The following is a 21,647-nucleotide window of genomic DNA, read 5'->3' as shown; positions in this document are numbered from 1 at the left end:
AAGTACGATCTGTGCTCCTGTTTGGACCTGCTTCTGCATCTTGTTGGGAACCTGAAGGTACTTTTCAGTTTCCTTTTTCCAGCAGTAATGTCTTCCAATTTTTAGGATAATATTCATTTAATGTTTCTTGAATTAAAATTTGGGATTAAAATAATGATCGCCTACAATGAGTATTTTGAAATGTCCTTTATTGATAGGAGAACCACTGAAAAACAGCTCAAATGGTTTGGGTAGCTGTAATTTCCAGGTAGTGGAACAAGTATATGAGACCATAAAAGCATGTGGTATCAACAGGAAATTGTGTAATTTCATTGACATTGTAAACACTTTCCTATACTTGCCCAAACCAGATAGTTACTTTTTTTTTTTTTAAATTCCTTTTTGACCATATACCCATTTGAAGTTCCTTTTATCTGCATGTTTATTTGTAGGGAGCCTGTGTTACGTCTGTGCAATGTGGACCAAGTCAGTGTCTTTGGAATGCTGCAATTTTATGCATTTTTGTGGTGACATTTACTTGCCCTTTTTTATCTGTTTAGAAGATCTTTGACAATCTGAAATCTAACTAAATGAATGCTTCATCATTTTTAGTCATCTTTATTAAAAGTAAGTAGTCTTCCCATAGGAAATTCACTGAAGACGGATGAAGTCTTCAGTGTATATACCCATCCCAGATACTGAGGAAGACATCAGTTTGTGCACAGATAAGAGATGTGGATTTTAAAGTTATGTTGTCAGAGATGCAGCATGAGGAGGAATTAAAAATGAAAGATGAAAAGGAGTTGTCAAATCATACAGGCTAATGAAGAAATTTGAAAGGAGTAAGTTGAAAAATGTTATTGAATGTGAATATTGTTAGCCAGAAACTGAATATCCGCTTAGGTTTTATGACTTTGAATACCCTTCCATTACTCTTTTGTGAGCTTTTCGGGGTGAGGGAGATAAAAGGCAGCTTATGTTACAGGAGTCTTATATTATCAAATTAAAAAACTATAAACCAACTCTAAGTGCTACCAGTTCATAAAGCTTTTGAAATCTGTGGTCTGCAGGGAGACCTTTTTGTTAAGATATGCATGTACACACACATTTGTGTGTGTGTGTATATCTTGATATATGGGTGGTTATACCCCTGCCCCCTAACTTTGGTGAAATAAAAATCTTTGTTCTGCTAGGATTATTTGGTCATCTGCGTGATGCAAGTGAACAAGAATGTGGTTTTAAGGTGCCAAGTAGAGAAGTTTATTTTGTTGTCAAGTAAACTGGACACAAAAGTATGCAGAAATGTGAACACTTTAGGATGATCACCCCATTAATATGTTAAAGCTATTAATTAAAACTTTCCTGCATTATTTTTCTTCATAATAGTCAGATGGTGATTTTTTCTGAATGGAAACTGTTATTGTATTTTGGACTTCTATATGGAAAGAAAGGTAATCTTTTTGGTTTTAATTCCTGAAGTGTTTAAAGGGGAAACTGATGCTAGAACAAGCTTCAAGTATTTCGTTTACCCTACTTCATTTAGCCTGCATAGTAGGAAGTTTTAGAAGCCTTATTCAGATATTTCTGTGCATCTGTACTTCTCAAGTGTGACACTTAGGTCATGTAGGTGAACTTGTCTGCAAAGCAGTGGTGGTTCTTCTTTGATAGCTGTCTCCCACTCAGGTTAATATCGGTAGTGTCTACGGTAAAAGATAATTCAAGATTATGGGTCCTTTGTGTTTAATGTTTGTTTTCTGTTAACTACCTTTTGTGTAGTCGTTTTGTGCTCCTGCCAGAGTTCTGCATGTTTGAGCAGTTTGTAAATAATTTTTGACTGTTTTAAGTGCAGATCATTGGTGTCTATTCTACTTCAGGCTTCAAGTGCTGCATCCTGAGATACTAATGGCAATTTAGAGCCATCTCAGATGAGTGAAATTAGTGTTGGAATAGAGTATGTGAGAGCATAAGTAAATGAGCTGCAGATAAATACAATAAGTGGTAAACTTTGTTTTAGTTTATTGTGCATGGTTAATTAATAATTCATTTTAGATGGTGGTTGCATTTCTGTGTGACAAATAAAACAATGATGTTCTCTTTAGCATGAGCCATTAGAGTTCTGGCTTGACAAATTTAGGATTATTGGGTTTGTTCCAATCAGTAAGATCAGAGGAAATGTAAAGTATGCTCAGCTAAACGCAGTGAGTAGGTCTGCCTTGCTTATATTTAATTACTAACAAGTTTGAAATCTAGTTCACCTACCTCTTCAGTCTCCCTTTATAGTCAGTGGATAGAGGTCACTCTAGGGAATGATTCTTCCCCTGATACTTCTCTTGACTGACTATAAAGCAAGCCCAAGTGTCGCTTTTGAAAGCAGGATTCTTCATGCAGCTGTCTGTTTCTGATCTCTTCCAATATTGACAAAGACCTTGTGCTGCAGATTTGCTTGGTTTGGTGGGGTATGCAAAAGGGCCTTATTACCTAGAGAAACCTTTTTTTATTTATGCATTAGTACAGACAGGAGGAGGGAGCTATTTCTCTGTTTAAAAAAAAAAAAAAAAAAAAAATAATTCTCTCAACAGTTTGTTCCTGAAAATGACCTGAAGTGGTTGGGATTAGGATCAGTGATCAGCTGAAGATTTTGCAAGTATATAAAGTCAAAGCAGTACAGGAATTTCTGGATTTGAAGAAAGATGCTGAAATAAATTTAATTTTCAACTATAACCACAGCAAATCAAATCTGAAAATAATGAAATTGTTCATCAGTCAAGACTAATAAGTATGACACTACAGAGAAAAAGATCTTTCAAAGTAATTTTTCTATGGGGGAAAAAATGCAGGCAACCTTCTCCAGTATTCAAAATGCAAATATTAAACTAATGTATCACAAGTAGAAGCAGACTATCTTATCTGAACTTGGTGGAGAGGAAATGTTATGCAAAATGGCATGCGTATTTTAATGTGTTTTAGTATAAACATTGTTTTGACATATTTACTGGGATTTGTAAATTAAATAATGAAATCTTTTCAATAGTGAAATACTTCCTGTTGTCCTCACTCTGTGTAACCTAAGGTCTTAACATCAGAGGCGCAGAGGCGTCTTTGTTTTAGCTTTCCATTAATCCATGTTAAAGTTCAGAATGCTTGAAGAAGTATTTTCCAATTTTCCTGGCCCTTAACAATTTTTTTTTTTTTTTTTTTTTTTTTTTTGCTAGGATGGGTTTGTATGGAGACAGTTGTCCAAGCTGTGTAGTCTGGAATTCAAAATGGGACTGGGTCAATATGAATGCTGCATAGTATTTCTGAAAATCAAAGGAGAAGCTGATGTTTGAGAAAATGTTTGAATTTTCTGTGGTTCTGTCAAATTTATTGTTAATACCTATTTTCTCATTTAAAAAAAAAAAAAAAAAGATTGTTACTTATTTTTCTGTGAACTGTGCCTAACTCTCTTTTAAAATAAGATAGTTCTTCGAGAGTGTTGTCTTTGTGGTTTTTTGGGTTTTTTGTTTTTTGCTTTTTTTTTTGTTTGTTTGTTTTGGTTTGGGTTTTTTTGTTTTTGTTTTGTTTTTTGTTTTTTTTTTTTTTTTGTTAACGTGTTTTCTCAGTTTGTTAGAATGGAGGGTCAGTCACTTAATTGAGGTTTTGGAAAATCTAAACCTATGCTGTAGATTGAATTTGACTCGGGTATTGCTCTTGAAGCTTAATCCGAAAGAGATTTAGTACAAAACCAAACGGTGCTAAAGCAAACCAGTATCCTCCTGTGGTGGAGCAGAACTGAGTAGAGGAGAAGCAGTAGATACTGTGTTATTTTAAGAAGAGCTTTTGGCACGTGCTGGTATGGTCAACATAACTAAGCTAAGGAGGTATGTCCTAGATTGAAGCTACTACAAGTTGTCTGGAAAATTGTAGCGTAAGTACTTCATTGTGAAACTGTAGGGAAACTTTAGGTTTCATATGCATTTTCTTGAGTCTAGTACTTGTTGATATTTTCCTGAATTATTGGATGAACGAAGAGGAAGTAAATATACCTATTCTGCATAAAAAGGCAAATACAGAGGTGACAAACAGTACAAATATATAATGAGGAGTACTGGTTAATTAGCAGGGAAGTACGTAGTGCTTGTAGTGTGTAATAAGCCATTCGGACCGTCAGTACGTTGTTGAGGGAGAGAGGGAAGCAGATGCCATTCCAGGATGTATGCGTAGGAGTGCCTGTATACAAATCATAGTGAAATACTGTTGCTGTGGTTGAAGATGTTAGGACCTCACATGGAGTACTGTACTTACAGAAGTACGTTCACCATTAAAAGGACTAAAAAGGAACATGCGTCTTGCAAAGATGGCCCAGAAGAGCAGGGCGGAAGAACTGGAGCTGCTCTTCTCTGGGAACGAGTACAATGCTGTGCCTCATGAGTGCAAAAGGAGAGGGAGAGGAAAAGCTGTTCTTTGCCCTCTGGGAAGGGATAAGATCTTAATGATGTTTGTACAAAGGGGTTTTTTGAAGGTTGGAGGGAATTTTGGTAAGTATGGTCAGACACTGGCATAGGTTCCTCAGGGAGGTTGTGTAAGGTAGGTCTGTCATGGGTCTGAGAGCCAGTAATGGTGTTACCAAGTTGTATTTGGTTTGTGTGGCAAGGTTTTGGAAGTGGGGGGGGCTACAGGGGTGGCTTCTGTGAGAAGCTGCTAGAAGCTTTCCCCGTGTCAGATAGAGCCAACGCCAGCTGGCTCCAAGACAGACTCACTGCTGGCCAAGGCCGAGCCCATCGGCGGCGGTGGTGGCGCCTCTGGGATAACATATTTAAGAGGCGGGGGGCAGGGAAACGGCACAACTACAGGCGGAGCGAGGAGTGAGAAAATGTGAGAGAAACAAGTCTGCAGACACCAAGGTCAGTGAAGAAGGATGGGGAGGAGGTGCTCCAGGCACCAGAGCAGAGATTCCCCTGCAGCCTGTGGTGAAGACCGTGGTGAGGCAGGCTGTTCCCCTGGAGCCCATGGAGGTCCATGGTGGAGCAGATACCCACCTGCAGCCTGTGGAGGACCCCATGCCGGAGCAGGTGGATGTGCCTGAAGGAGGCTGTGACACCATGCATAGCTTGCACCGGAGCAGGCTCCTGGCAGGACCTGTGGACCCATCAAGAGAGGAGCCCACGCTGGAGCAGGTTTGCTGTCAGAACTTGTGACCCCATGGGGGACCCAGGCTGGTGCAGTCTGTTCCCCACCGTACAAGTAGGCAATGGCTCCTGCCTTCTGCAGAAGTGAAAGCTCAGCAGGAGCCAGGGACTACCATCCAGGAGATGGTAGCAGCTGCTAGCCTTTCTTGAATATGAGGTATCTCTTTGCTAGGGAGAATTCCCCATATCCTGCAGAACTCTTAATCAACAAATTAACATCTAATTTAGAAAAGAAGAATACAGCTTGATGCACAGTCTTTGGGCCAAAGAATTCTCATTTCTCATTAAACACAGAGAACAAAAGCCCTGTAATGAGGTGGAATTACAGTGATTTTTAATCAGTATAGAATTTGTGTGTGTATATGAAATAGGCTAATATTTGTATTAGCTTGTTGTCTTCTCAATATAACATTATATACATACGTAACAAAATGATGAAGATTGGCATTTTCTTGTTCAAAATCTATTTGTTTTCAATTTGTTTTGACTATAGTGCTCTCGAGTCATATTTTGGTACTGGACTAAGGTCCTACTCTTGCTTTCTTAATCCCTGTCCCAGGGATGACAAGGCTGGAGTGTTGTGGAATTTCATCAGGGCTGTTTGAATTGGCCTGGTAAAGATTGCGTTGTAATGTCATGACGTCTGTCTTCTGCTGGAACTGAACACAAAGCTGCTTTGGTGTAGTTGACGCTGTGAAGAGATGAGAGGGAGGAGCTGAAACCAGCTGCTTTTGTGGCATTGCCTAGAGAGGCTTTGCAACCCAAGTCCTTTCCCTTCTTGCAAGGGAAAGGGAAAGTCTAGTTTTGTGCTGGAATTATGATACTTACTTAGTGATTATACCCTAAAACCAGTTGCTTATGCTGTGACTAACTTTGTAATATCTATTCAGGAAAATAATATAACCCTTTCTCTCTAATTTCTCTTGTGATTTTATTATATTTGCCTGTCAAGTACAGTGCATGCTCCCACCAGTAGGTTTATAGGACTGGGTGAAAGAGCCATTGCACGTGTAGCAAGTCTGAATTTAATGAAATAAAAGAAACTTAATACAGTCTGAATGATTACAGTGTTAGAAGAAATACTTAATGTTGTCAAGTGTACGGATGGTAGAACTGAAATCATAACATTTTAAGGCAAGTAAAGAAAGCAGCATTACTGAGTGTGGGGTGATGCTTTCTGAGTTTAGAACCTACCTGGAAGGGAGTCTTGGAAACTCTAAAGTTTGTGTCTTACGGTGTTGGAGCTCTCTAAAGATCCAGTCCCTTGTCAGGTAGAAAGGATTAGTCTGACTGTAAGACTTAAGTGATGTCATTTGTATTTTTATAGCAAATGCAGTTCTTATAAAAATCACTTCCTCAAAAAATAAACCTGTGTGTTTACCACAGTATTTGGTACCATTTCCATTTTGTCAGGTGAAGAACCAGCTGTCAGGCACAACCTCATACCAATGGTGTGAAGTCCTACTCCTATCGGGCGCTGCCACTGCTCTTTGCTAGGGCTGGTGAAGGGAGGGTGTCTCTGGATCATCTGGCATAGGCACTTGACTTGTGAGACCTGGTCTCTTCACACAACCAGGCAAATCTGAAATTTACTGCTGACTTTATTGGTGGTGTATATTGACTTTACAACCTTCAGAAGTGGAAGGAGGAGGAGGACAGCAGCTTGCCTGGTGTCCTCTGGTTTCTTTGCGGGACGTGATGAGGATGGGTGTGCACCAGGGCGGTACAGCCATGTCGGAGATGGCAGCCTCTCCTGCTTTGCTTCCTCCCATCATCCCACCATTGAAAAACTGTGGGTTTGGTTGTGTGGTGCAGCCCTGGCACTAGGGCCACACTTGAATCGCTTAGGGACCACAGGGGTAACTGCTGTGGGCATGGGGAACTTGGCTGCTTTCTTCAGACACTTAAGTCTGTGTTCAGTGGTAACCACTTTGAATAAGTCCCCTAGTTTATCAGTGCTTCGGTGATATTTTCAGTGAAGTGTTTTTCTTGAATTGCTTAAAGCTGAAGAAAAAAGTTTTGCAGAGTGAGTGTACACAAATTATTTGGCAAATCTACTTTGAAATTTTGCTGCTCTTCTGAGATGAGGAACCTCAGGAAAGTATTGTGAGAAGGGACAGTGCACAACGCTTAGTGGAGTTTTATCCTGTAGCTCCAGTACCCACAACTGGTTGTGCTGAGCCTCTTCTGGGCATCACTCTTAACAGTGTGAATGTGCCTTTTGGGTTTTTTTGGGAAAAAAAAATTAAAACTTTATCATTGCATGCAACAGCTGGTTCCTTCACTAGCTTAGGGTCCTAGAATACCGCTCTGTGTTCAAGGCTTGGGTGATGTGGTTTTTCACCGATGTAGCTCTTCGTTTCCTGTGCCAGTTACAGCCAGATTGTACTGATTGTGGAGATCCTGAAGGTCAGAGCTTCTGCTTTCCCAGTTGTTTTTTGGTGTTGTGGTTTTTTTGGTTTTGTTTTCTTCCCGTTAGTTCTTCAGCGAACCAAAATTTCTGTCAGGAATGGTTTTTGTTTCCTTCCTTCTCCTTTGGATTTGGAAACATGGATTCTCTACTTCCCGCTTCTGGTTGTGTTTTTCCAGTCATCTCTGAAAACTGTTGGGGCATGAATTTGTGCTTGTTCCTCTGTTATCCAAAGCGTGGTTCGAAAGCATTTGTGTATTTCTTGTAAGGAGACAAAGTTCCCTTTAAGATGTACAATAGAAAGAATCGGCCTGTGTTCAAGTTTTATTGGGTTTAACAGAGAATAAAATACACCCAGCTAAAAATAATTTTGGAAGCATTTGTGATTTCTTATGTGATTTTCTTATGAGACTAATTCTGTATTATTTTTAGAATAACTTGTCTTTACAGGATCAAGGCATCTGTGCCTTTCTGTTTGGACAAAGGATCTGTAGATACGTTAGATCTCTGTAGCCTTTTAGTTTGGGTTGTGAACTCCTTTCTTTTTCTGGGGGAAAAAAGCTTACTACTGATTCATCTTTTTCCTAAGTCTCCAAAATAGTACTAATTTTGTTTTTTAAAATTAAATTTTGACAGTCAATGATTCCTGCTTTAGTTTGTGTATGATTATCGCTTTTTATTGCATTTGCTTTTTCCTTTAAAACTACTCGGAAGCTTTTTATTTTAAGTTTATCTTTATATTATTTTCAGTGCACGAAATGTTTTCAAATGGATATTTTTCCCCATTTATGCAACAGTAAGAATTGTAAGAAGTTTGGAAGATAACAATATATTTATACTAATAATGTTTTTATTAATCTACTTCATTTACAGGAAGTGGTCATCGGTCAAAATTTGCTTACCTCAGCAGAGACAAAAAATTAATGGGCAAAAGTACAGTGTGTAGGTAGGTAGCTATTTTCAGTGCACTTAGGGTTCTTTGAGGAGAACCTTATTCTGAGGGAGTGGGATAGCTATCAAAACGTAAGATTTTGCTCTTTAAAATATTCAGGCAATAGATTCAATGATGAGGTGTTGAAGGAGGTGGCTTTGAAGTATATTAATGTGTTCCCTACTTTTATAAGATTTTATTTAAAAGTGCTTTGGAATGATGCAATGTGCATTTGTGTGGTAGAGAGAAACTGAAACAAGTATATTCATTTTATATGTGCTTTTAAAAATTTTGCAAATATTTTTCTTTAAGATTTGTAAACAAAGTGTTCTTTCTGATAGTTTTCCCAAATTTGAACGTAACTTATCTAATGTAATTTATAAAGGGATTGGGCATGGGCATCTTTATGTTGTTGACTGTCGGTGTTTTACTACTTTCAGTGCACTGAAATGTAGTGCAATAATTTTATACATCAGTATATTCTTTTCTTTTACAGTATTCTGTAATTATAACAAAACAGTCAAGGTTCCATGACTGTAACTTGCAGCAGTAGTACCATACAATGGGTGGGTGCATTCTGCATTTTGGCATGGGAATAACAATCACATTTTATTTATCCCCTTAAAAAAAGAAATAAAATCAATTCTTGATTAAAATTTTCATATTAACATAGTCTGCTTTGCAAATAAATGTTCTTTGGAATCCCTAGTGTTCCTTCAGCTCAAATGGAAAAGGCTAAAAAAAATCCCTGAAAACAACTTGATTTTGTTCATACAGAAATATATGTTGCTAATAATTATATAGGATATTTCAGGGTAGTATTTCATTTAATTCAATAAAATTATCTTTGAAGATGGAAGATTGAATTTCAGGACTGTTTAGTGTTATCTTTACATCACTAAAGTAAAAATTCAGTGGCTTTGTTTTTATTGCAAGTCTTAAACTGTGGTGCTATGTTATGTAGCCAGTTTTTATATTTATGGCGTAAAAGTAGAGTAGGATGGAGGTGACATTTCTAAATGGGGTATTATGCCATTTAAAAAGAAAAATTTGTTAAATTCCTGTGAGTTAGGAAGGAATTTCAGTGGACTGCAGACTGTGGGTTAATCAAAGCCTACAAATTATTGAAAAAAAAAAAAAAAAGTGAACATGTTAAGAAGACATGAAGTTAAAAACATACGAGTTAACTTCGGGGTTTTGCCAAATAACATGTTAGAGTAGCATGGACTCGTTCCCAGGAACATGTTATGACATGCTTAAGATTCATTAAGAGGAGCAGAAGAGTCAGTAAACCTCAAGAATAGCTTGCTTTTGTGATTACTCTGTTTTACATTTTGGCAATATGTGTTTGAATTTAATGATACACTGTGGAAAGTCCCAGAAGTAATTCTGAAGATTTTTTTTTTTCCTTTCGTTTGTCATGCATTGTTTGTTATGCTCAGTTAGGCTTCAGTTTGAGGATTTAAATGTGAATGTGGACTTCTCCTATGTGCTCCTAGCTCTTGTCCCAGAATCCCAAATTGATTGGGAAAAAGTTATGATTGGCACAGGCTGGTTTCTTGTTCCTTGGAATAATTTATCAGTGTGTTGCTTTTGCTTCCAAGGCAGTCTCCAGACTGTTTTGGCTTTCCTAGAGCAAAGCTGGCTAAGTGGTTTACCATTAGAGAGCGTGCCTTTTCACTAATAGTTTCTGAGAATGATTTTTGTGGCAAAATGTGTTTCTCTTCAGTCTCTCATGTAGTGCTTGAAAGCAGCTGAGATCTGAGCAGCCTGTAGTGTGGAATTACAGTTCCCTACACAGGTGAAGGCTTAGCTTTGAGAGCCAACGTGTAACATGCAGCAGTGGAATATGCAGACTGGTAACCTGGAGCGTGAGAAGCTGCAGTTCCAGTTATCCTTGGTATCAGGAAGACAAAAGCTGTCCTGACTTAATTGCTGTGGTAAGGAAGGCAGGTGACTGTTCTTGTTTATGCATTTATTTGTTCTCAGCCAGGCAACAGGATCACTTCTTAAAGCCAGAAATCCTGGAGACAGATGCAGACACCAGGGTATGGGGAATAAGGACTGGTATAGCTTGGGTGCTCCTAGGCATGTGATTCAGGAGTGGCAGTGCAGCCCTGCTTATTTAAATTTGGACTAGATCTGATACTTCATGAAGCAGTACCAGACAGACCTGTTTTGAAATACTGTATTCACAGAGGAAAAGTCATTCGTTTATTGAGAGTAGTCTTCAGCTCTGTTCTTTTTGAAGTATTAAAATAGATTTGTCTTGTAAAAGAAACCTGCTTTGGTTGTGCACTCTTCTCTCTCTGTTTTCTCTCTGTTCTAGTCTCTAGCACTTTTGATACCAAGAAATTTTACAGAAACTTCTCAGAAGACTATACCTAATGTATATTTTACTTCCCTTAAAAGCAGATATTTTAGAACAGAACTTAAAACAGAGGGATGCTTTCGTGAGAATGTTTTCAGATGTGGATTTTTGTTTGTATTAAATCCTTGAGAACAGATTTGTTGCTTTGAACAAGAATGAAGTAGTTATATTTCAGAGACTGATTTAGAGGATATGTTGGTCATTGTGAACATATATGGGGGGGAGGGAACAAACAGTAAAATTCTACTTTAACATAAAGTATAAGACCAATTATAAAAGTCAGCAGTCTTTACGGAAGGAAACTGGAGGATCCTTGTAGAGAACAGCATGCATGCTCTGCTCTTGATGATAAGAAATTAGGAAACATCAATACAGAGCAAAAGATCAGATAAGAAATGTTGGAAGTCAGTAAGTTCTCAGAGGGACTCCTGTCTTTCTCCTTATTAGGCTAAGACCCATCTTTTCTTCCTTAGAAATTTGTTGGATCACTATAAATAGTTGAGATTTGAAATAATTTTTCCTCTAAAATTTATCAGAATTGTGATAAGAAAGCAAGCTGTTAAACTTGAAAATAAATAATAGGAGGAAAATGGAACTGGCCAAGGGTGCACTTTCTGCCCAGAAAGTAAAAAGCCTAAACGGTTTCATTTCAATCTTTTGTGAATTAATCAGACTACAGAGTTCACAAGAAGCCCAGAAAAATGAATACACAGAGGATGCAGAATACTTTCAAAGTTCACGGAGCCACAATATACAAAAAATCTTTGTAGAATTACTCATTCCAAAATAACCTGAGAAGTAGAAACTTCTAAGTTCTCTTTAAAGTTTATCTTCTTTTAAAAGAAAATTTACAGTTCCTCAGTGTTATCTGTGTAACCAGGGCTATGCGTGCCCAAACCAGCTATATAAGCATTTAATCTCAAGTTTAGCAAATTCATCTTTATTAACCAAAAAAAAAAAAAGAAAAGAAAAAAAAAGATGATCTTCAAATCATGCATCTTTTCCTTCTATGTTCTTCATGGCTCACTGACAGATTATTTTCCTTTAGCATTATTTTCTCATAGCACACTTATTATCGGAAGCACAAATTAACTGGCATTGGTCAACATTTTCTTTTTCCAATTGAGATTTTAGACCGTGTGTTAACACTTTATTGAGAAGCATGAAGGTAACAGTAGTTAAGATCTTTTAGGATCCATGGCTTTATTGGGTTCTTGTTGTCATTCTTTCCCCACGAGAAGGCAATGGAGCAGATAAAGGAAAACGGCACAGGCAGGTGCTGCCTGGCAATTTCACACCCTGTGGAGTGAAAGGTGGGGTGGTGGTTGTGGTTACCACCCTGCTGTCCCAGCAGTGGTTGTACCCGCTGTAGGGACGGTTGGACAGGGTATGTAGCAAATCCTGTGTGATTTTCAGTATAACCTACCAGGAGTAAACTGGTGGTAGCTCAGTCGATGCTTGTATTCTGCAACTTGTCAGCAGCCCCTGGGGAAGGGGCATGATGGAAAAACTTAGGATGGCAGCTGTATGGGCCACCCTAGTTCAATCCACCACTGCATGTGATCGGTTACATGTTATACTTGCTAAATAGTGTTGTCCACCATACAAGGATTCTTCCTTTTGGCAAAGTGAATTTCGACAGCAGGGTGCTCGCCTTTCTTCATTTCCTAGTACCTTGATCTTCAGATACAGTTTCTTGACTGTTAAGATACTGTAAACTGGGGCTGTGGCTATTACAATGTCTTTCCTCTAGTGTGTGATGTAACTATGGCTGTAACCAGGTAGCAAAGCTGCACCAAGGAGCCAACTGGCTGAAAAATGGCCGGCCCAGAGCAGGACTGTGATGGTAGACTTTGCTGCTGTGAAGTCTTATGCCTTGTGAAAATCCTGCTCCGTGATGATACATACTGTAGTGAATCTTTAATTAAAAAAAATGAAATCTTCTTATGCAGCCCCTTACTATAAGAACTGTCCAGTGAATGTGTAGAAGGCTTCTCTGTCACTTCAAAATCCAAAAGCCTTGCTTACCATCAAATTTTTGTAACTGCAGCCTGTAGTGGATCATGGTTACGTTTTTGTATTCTTCCCTCCCCATAATTGACTTGCTGTCACTTATAAACTGATTTTAGAGTATCCTAAACAACGCTCCTGTTCTCAAAGAACACTTTGAGGTTGCTTTTTACCAACCATCAGTAGTGTATCTGTTTTTCCTTATTCTGCTTTCAAAGCTTTCATCAGATATTTACTTTGAGTCATGTAGACCTTTCTTTGCAGCTGCTGAAGAAAGTTGTGGTCAGTACTTCAGAAACAGTGAGGGCTAATGGATCCTCCCTTCCAGGAATCTCCGGTTTTGGAAGCAAATGGTTTGTCTGCAACAGAATTTGCTTGATAACTGTTTAAGTTCAGATTCCTGAAAAATCATTTGTTTGTGACCGATTTTTTTCTGTGTTTCACTTAGATGTGGGTGATCCAGCAATCTCAAGTTTTTTCCGGTTAATAAGCAGAAAGCTTTTAATGTATCATATATATCCAGTCACTGTAAGGAATATATGATTTTGCCTATTTTATTCTTACCTGTATACATTAAAAAAATTGCTGTTTTTAAACTAGCTTTTTGAAGGTAAACTCTGGGCAGAACTAGAAAAACATACTTTTTTTTGAGCGTGGCTAGGTTTTGGAAGTTTTGAATTGTGCACAGTGCTGCTCTGTGGGCTGCTTACATACGCTGCCTCCAGGAACGTTTTTCTTTGTAGCAATAAGCATTTTGATAACTTCTCTTTTAAAAAGGGAGGAAGGGTTAACAAGAGTGGTAAAAAACACATATATTTAACAGCGCAGGAAAAAAGCTTGTGGCACCACAGAGATTCAGAAACCAAATGATGACAGTAACAAAGGAGATCAAACACAAAGAATACTTCAGTATTTGTAAATGCTTTTGCCATTTGTAGTTTTTGAGAGCTAATTATTGTACACTTCCTGTCATTGAAAGAGAGCTGTACTATGTGGGCGATGTTTTGTTTAATTTAAGAATAGTTACAAATTCATGTAACACGTAACTGCCTCTAGTTATCCAGTATATAGGTTCACAATGAACTGTTTCACCCTTCATAGTCTCACCAGCCTGATGCTCAGAGAAAGACATATCCATGCCTTTAAAGTATTCATTTGGATTTTGAGTGCAAATTTTTTTTTTAATATTTTATATATAGATAAATGTATTTCTCTGAAATTTATTTGACATTTTGAAAACGTGGTAAAGAAATTAGTCTTTCTCTGTCTTTCCTGAACAAGATTTAATGCTGGAACGATGTGTCTTTTTTAAAGCAAAACTTTTAAGAGTCCTGCTTCAAGATTGTGCAGGGTGGGGGAGGGCAGGGAACGGATTGTATCACTGAAGAAGCAAGAACTTCTTCCAGGACTTGGCTGACCCTGTGACGACTTGAAAGAATTTGGCATCAGATTGTGGTGTAATGATTTAAATCCCTGTATTTTCCCCATCTGCAATACTGGTAAAATGGGTTGAGACTGAAATTGATTTGAGTGTTTTGCTTTTGCAACTCTAGATGAAAGCGTAGTAGTGCTGCTGGTCAGGATAACTTTTGAATCTTGTGAAACCAGCTGTAGGAAAAGAAAAACTGAAAGTTGAGGTCTTGCATTTGCAAGCACTTGACCAACCACAAAATTTTCATTGTGAGCAAGACTATATACATTAGCTGAAGATTGAGTAGTCCTGTTTTCAGTAAAAATACTCTCTTACTTTTTAATGAGAACAGAATAACAAGAAGTAATGCCCTCTTGCTTGTTTTACCAGGCTGCTGAGGTGCTAAACGTTGCCGTCCTGTCTTGAGGCTCTAAATACATGTAACTGTTTTCTGAGAAACTGTGAGGAAGGTATGAGATGGAGGGGACCATCCCATGTCTGGGACTTGGGCCAGGTCTAAGCAGCATTTGCAGTCTGAGCTTAGACTGCCAATTTGAGGTACCTCTATTTTAAAATGTTGTGGCGTAAAGTCTGCCACTTCAAAGGGGAATTGCTTTAAAATGAAAAATGACATGGTATTTCAGTTTCCGATATTTGAACAAAGTTTACAGTACATATTGAGCCAAAGTTTTACAATATGGGACTCTGACTGAAGTCCGCCTGCTTAAATGAGAGAGTGCATAGCTAGATTAATTCATTTTTTGACAACCTTAATGGAGAACAGAATGATTGAAGAGGTTTAAATTAAACGTATAGAAGATTACTACAGTGGAAAGGCATGGTAGGTACATTTACTGCTTTCTTAATTTTACTTGGTGATTGTATTTGTGATAGCATGGTAGGATCTCAGAGTCTGTAATTTATCTTTTCCAGTGTGGAATAGTATCTAACTCTGAAAATTCCTTACTAACATCAATTAACACTTAAATAATAAAAAATCAATGAAGAATTGCAGTCCAGCATTTTAAAGTCTTAAGTAATTCTGGTATTTTTTCATTACCTTTAAAATAAAATCAGTAATTTTTTTTTTTTTTTAAGACTTGCTGTGTCCTTGTACTTTAGATATGATGTAAAAACATCAAAGTTGTTTTGTTACACTTTATTTTATGGCTGAACCCAGTACAGCTGTAATCACAACATAGTCTGGTTGTGTAGTCAGAAGGTTACAAGAAACAGGCCCTGGAATATTTTGAGAAACATGCTTCCTAAAGTGTCTTAAGGCTTTCATTTAAAAAAATGATAAATAAATAACCAAAGGATAAAAGTCTTTAATTTTAACTTTGCATTTTTGCATTTGCCCTGAAGAGTCACAGACTCTTAAGTATGTTTTTAGGAGGACATGCTAAAAAGCCATACGTGAATTTAACTTTAACCTGTCTGTGCTCTTGGGAAATGTTTCTGCTTTTGCAGAACATACCGTTAGTCTGGAGAAGGAGAGTCACCGAGAAGCAAGTATGCTGCCAATAAGTTGTGGCAGCTCGTAAATATTTCTTTCTCTTCAAGGATTCAATATATTAAACATACTTAATGTTTTGAATTTTCCAGTTGTATTTTAAGGTAAGATGTTTGATGTGCTGTGTGTGCAGAATGAATTTTTTGGCCAGAATATTCTCAGCTATTTCTATTTTTAGAATACCTCTGGAAAAAAAAAAAAAAAAAAAGAAACCCAAACCAAAAGGAACCCTGTATTTCTTAAAATTCAACATAAAGTAAAAATAGTGTTATTACCTCTTTCTTGAGGATGTGTCAAACAAATGTCAGCAGCTTACATTAAATACTTTATGTGTGAACATACTGTTAGATAAATCTTTAAAACTTAGTTGTGCCCTTTTTGAGTTGTCTGCTATCTTGTGATCCCTAAACAAACAAAAAAACCCCAGCAACATAACTTTTTTTTTTTCCCTTTTTTTTCTCTCCCTGGCAAAAGCTAGAGTAGAAATGTCTCTAGTACTGATTTATTTAATGTCAACCAACTCCATCCGACTAATGAAAGAAAAAAGAATAATTCCTGTTGTTACTCCATTAATCATGATCTACATCTGACTATATAGCGCTTAACTGCAGGAGATGCTTGGGAAACCAGGGATTATTTAAAATACAATGTTTTAGATTAACCAAACATGAAAGTTTTGGCTGTATCCAGGAAGGAATAGGTAGGCAGCGCTGCTGTCTTAAAAAGTTAGTGGAATCAGTTGTTATGCGCCAAAAAAAAAAAAAAAAAAAAAAAAAAAGATAACTGCAGTATTCCTGGAAAGAGGAGCCTGTTCAAAATCAATGTGGAAACGTCCTGGCTGAAGCGATGGTTACCCTTCTTCTAGCTGAAGCACAGATGCAGAAGTCTGGCCTCCTGGCCAAGAGTCTCAGCTGAAAGCAAATAAAAAGTCAAAGGTGTCCTATTCTTTAATTTTTAGTCTTTTATTCTTCTCCCACAATAGAAGATATTTGACGTGGTGAAAACATCTAAATCATGAGATCATGAACCAAATTTGAGTTACTTCGAAGTTTGTTTTTTTCCTCTTGGTTGATAAGCTTTATCTCCCTGTGTAATATATAGTGCAGAAGTTTTTAAATGGTAAATGAACTAATGAAAGATAGTGTCCAGTGAACAGATACAGACTACCTACTAGTTATTGCAACATACATCATTTAATAAGGCTTAATATTTTATGGAAGTACAGATCTAGAAAGCTTATCAATGGGCATTTTTGGCTGAATCAGGTGTGTAGGAACTGTTAAGAAATATTGCTTGAAGAGTATGTAAGGTAATGAATCTACAGCGAAAGCTGGAGGACACTTTAGCAGATGAAACGATACCAGCTTGGCTTAGATGTGATATAAGGGACCACATCAAGATTAAGAGAAAGGGAAAAAACACTCTCCCAGCGATAGAGTGTGCACGTGGTCTTCTTACTTGCTCGCTGACAAGCGTATTAACGCCATCCTCCTAACGCTGCTGGAGAGTCACTTCTCAGCTGCGCCATCAGCAGCCGTCTTCCCTTGCCTGTGAGGCCCAGCTGACCGCCATGTTTCCGACTCGCCCGCTTCCGCCCCCACGCTACCGCCCGCAGCCCTGACAGTATCCTTGCTGCTGGTGGTCTTCAATTTTGTGTCCCCTGGAGGGATAGAGCCTCCCTAAGACCTGTGGGAGTGTTGTTTTCTCTTTCCTCACCACCAGCTTTCCTTGTAAAAGTTTCTGATTTGGCAAATGCAAGAAATTCGGCAAAGGTTTTGAAGCAGTGGAATGCAATTTACATGTGAATTAAAAGGCTTCTAATTGTACAAAATGAGTAAGATGTTTGGCTATCAGTATGCAAGCTGTTCTTTTAGTGTGCCGCTTTTATTTAAGGCTATTTTATTTTAACTATGTCTTACCATTTAGGAGGCTTAAGTATATACGGGTTTTTTTCTTTTAAGTATAATGTCACACTAGGCTGGCATGTAACTAAATGTGTAGATCTTTTAAAAAGAGGGAGCATAATGAAGCTTGCAGATGAATTTGTAGAGTAACACGCGGTTGTCTTGTGAAGTACGGAAAAGTAGACCCTTTCCAAGGACGTTGGCAATCGAATACGTATCTGTCCTCCACATGGGTAAATGGCTTTTCTTGCTTTCACTAAGTGGTAGCAGGGAGTTGGCTTGCCAAACAGTTAAGGACTCCTCTTGGGAGGAGTATCAGCTATTAACATACTAGTTACGATGGGCCTAACTCAGAAAAATGGTTACCACCTTATTTCAGTGTAAAATAAGGTTTGTATGTTACTCTGCCAATGGTCTTCCTTTGTTTTTATAACTTCTTAGGGGACTCATCAACATAAAAGGTTTCTGAGATGCTCCTTATTAATGAAACCTTTATATCATTTCTGTAATACTGGGAGCAATTATCTCTAGAATCATAGAATCATTAAGGTTGGAAAAAACCTTAAGATCATCGAGTCCAACCGTTCTCTGCTTCACAAGTAGGACCTTAGTGAGACCAGTTGCCTGGCTTGGACTAGATTAGGACCTGGTTTGTTTTCCAGGTTAAGCTCTGTTGGTTCACGTGTGCATCATCTGAGATATCTGTTGTTTGTGGAAAAAGGTGTTGGGCGGCTAGGAGTGATACTAAGCATCAGAGGTGGCAAAGTATGTCATGTTGATATTGAAGCTGTAACACTTGGTAGAGAAGAAATATTTTAGCATAGCAGGTCTCTTGATTGTGAAGCTGAAGTCCGACCTACTTAATCTTACATAGTTAACTTAGTTAGTGTTACCTAGTTCTAACTGCTATTAAAAATCATGTTTTGTGAATGTGTGATGACGATTGAATACCAATGAAGAATGAAAACCTGTTAAAAGTGTTTTTCTTTTTCTTTTTTTTTTTCTTTTTTTTTCCCTTAAGCTGTTCTGAGCTTTTCATCAAAAATCATACTTAATTTCTTTGCATTTTTTAACATATTTGTCCTGTCTGGGGATTCTATGAATTAAGATGCTACAATTCCAAGCCTGGTTTATTGCCTGTCTGATTATCACTTAACCTGCTTAATTCTCTTTATAGGAGTACATTTATGTCCCTTGAAGATCTTTTCTCTCCTATATGCCCATACACATATCATGTAACATATGCCAGTAAAACAACTGTCCTGTTTTGGTGCATTCTAGCAGAGGGGGAGTAGAGTAAAGAGTGAGTTGATAGTACCAGTACTCTGACGGCAGACTGGCATTTCCCTGTTGAAATCCCCTGTTTTCTGTTGCTTATACAAATTGCAACAGTTTTTTCAGGCTGAAACTTCTTGTTCCCTATATCTGCTTCGCCTTGTTGTCTTGCACCCCTCCTTGAGTTTTCAGCTGAAGTTACTTCTATAACTAATTCTACAACTTATTTCATACAGAAATGAGTTTTTAGAGTAAGAAGTGCAAATTTCTTTAACTATTGGCTTTTTTTGTCACTATTGTCTTTTTTGCCTCCATGAGAAATGCATAGAATCTGTCACAGTTCTAAGTCTAAGTTTTAAGAACAATTTTCATGTGCTTAGTATGATTTTATTTTATGGGTTTGTTTCTCCAGTTACCTGATCCAGCTCTCAGTCTGCACGTGCATCATGCGAGTTTGGCCATATGCATGATTTGCTGCAGCAGAATTCTGTGGAACACAGAAATGGCATTTTTATTAATTTGCTCTAAGTATTGCAATGTTTAAGAAAATGCCAAATTCCAGCTTCTTTCTCTGGAGACTGGAGGGAATGATAGGATTTTGTCATTTCTGAAGAACTCAGTGCAGTAGCTGATTTCCTAATCTTTTAAAGCTGGGCTTTACCATTGTACATACCCTATTAAGGAACTCTCTAGAGTGTGTCTGACTAGATCTAGGCTTTCTAACTGGGTAAGTGCCTTTTTATTTATTTTATAAAAAAAAACACACCACAAAGCAGCAAAAAAGACAAGCCCAGGCACAAAACTGAAGATAAAATTCAAATAGATTAACTTGCTGAATCAGAGGATATCTTACTCTAATTTGTTATTAAAGGGTCATTTCTGAAATACAGCAACACTTGTTTTGTCTACAGCAAAATACTCAAAGGACTAATGCAGTCCATATGGCAAACTGCAGTGTTGTTCAATTGCAAAATCAATTTTTAGTTAAAACTGCAAGTAGTTTTCAACCAATGCATTTCTGAATTACCGAATGGGATGAGTCAAAGGTTATCAAACAAAAGAAGGCAGGAAGTTGTCGTTCTGGTATCTTCTAATGGCAATTTTTCTTAATGGTTGAGGTGCAAAATACTGGTCGAGAGAAACTCACAGAATAAACTTCTGAGGAGCCAGAAGTGCCACTGTAGTAATAAGTTTATTATGAGAATATTTGAAGGAAATTTCATTATCTTTTCAGAATGAAATTTTGGGGTTTGCTTATTTATTTACAAACTTGACAGCTGAATTTCTCCTAAGACTGACCCATTTCTATATTAACCAAATACTAGTTTTCATAGACAGGTTTACTGTAATAGTTCCTAGAAATGCAAGTTTGCCTGTTTGTTATTTTATGTGCTTCTTTGCTTGCTTGTTGGATTTTATTTTGGTTTCCCATGACAACATAGGTACTTCAGAAGCTTGTTTCATTTCTGAACTTAATTTTGGTTGTCTGGCTTCTTAGTGCAACTTATTTCTTCTTTGATGGTATTCCCAAAAGACAGTAAATAGATGTGATATGCAGATAGTGTATATTTAGCTGATAATTGTCTTGATGGATCATCAACTGAGAACATACTTTAAAAGTTACTTTTTGTTTACAAATTGAACTAGTTTCTTTTGTAAAAAAATATTTTGGCTGAGGAGTATCTTAAGTCGGTAACAGGAGTATGCCAGTACATAATTTATTTTCAAGATTCTTGCTGTTCACTGCATGCATACTTACAATAGTATTGAATTTAAAAGTATGAGCCAACACATTGCCCACTGAAGTTACTGGCATGATTGCTACTTCTTTCTAAAATGCAGTCATCTTTCATGGTGAAACCTTAGAGTTGAAGGGCATTGCACAGCCAAATGTATTGCATTTTACAACAGTAAGTCAGAAATGCAATGTTAAATTAAATGCAGAACCACTCTTAGTCTTGAATGGACTGTAAATACTACAAATGACTGGAAGCACCAGGAAGAGAGAAAGTTGGTAAATACATTCACATTTTGGATAGGCTCTTGGAGGTGATATATTGGTGTGTGTTTGGTTTTTGTTTTTTTTTCTTAGTGAGTAAATAGTAGTATTTATAATATTATCAGACAAGTAATAGTGGTTCCTGATCAACAAAATCCTTAAACCATGTCTTTGACAGATAATCCAGCTGCGTGTTTTACAGTATGTGTGTGGGTATGCATGTGTGCATGGTTAGTCAGGACTTGTGACTTCATTGCCTCGCCTACAAAGGACATGCTCCTGTTTCTCCTTAGGTCGCAACGCATCTGGCTGCCTCTTGGTTTCTCTCCACAGCAGCTGGAGATGGAGTGCTAGTTCGTTTGCTCTTCTGGTCACTTTTCCAGATCCCTTGCTGCATTTCTCGTCTTTGAAATGTCTGTCTGGTGTGTGTTTGGATTCTGTTGAATGGTGTGTCCGAAGATTATTTCCTGAGTGGAAGTACACACAGCTTAGTGCAAAGTCATATCCCCACCCACTGTTGGTTTCTCACATCTTCCAAATCTTGTGCCTGTGACTAGTAAGGGTAGAACCTGCGGGAATCTGCCCTAGGATGGGCATGGTGTCAACCATGTTATGAAACCAAATGGAGCTTCTTGTAATCTCAGTTTTCAAGTTTAGCTTTAGTAATGTCAATGTT

The 21,647-nt window shown here is 37.7% G+C and overlaps 1 protein-coding gene across 7 annotated transcripts in view; it reads left to right on the top strand.

Moving 5' to 3' along the window:
• Positions 1–21,647, top strand: part of CNOT2 (CCR4-NOT transcription complex subunit 2) — a 93,935-nt gene that overhangs the window by 26,486 nt on the left and 45,802 nt on the right. The window contains exon 2 of one of the 7 annotated variants that reach the window (XM_082310341.1): positions 8,431–8,503. The exons of the other annotated variants lie outside the window; for them this stretch is intronic. The gene's annotated coding sequence lies outside the window, so the exon portion shown is untranslated. The remainder of the gene's footprint in view (positions 1–8,430; positions 8,504–21,647) is intronic. 7 annotated transcript variants of the gene reach the window in all.

Source organism: Platalea leucorodia (assembly GCF_965183815.1).
Source record: "Platalea leucorodia genome assembly, chromosome: 4".
Classification (NCBI taxonomy): Eukaryota; Metazoa; Chordata; class Aves; order Pelecaniformes; family Threskiornithidae; genus Platalea; species Platalea leucorodia.
This window is presented reverse-complemented; position numbering and strand designations above follow the sequence as displayed.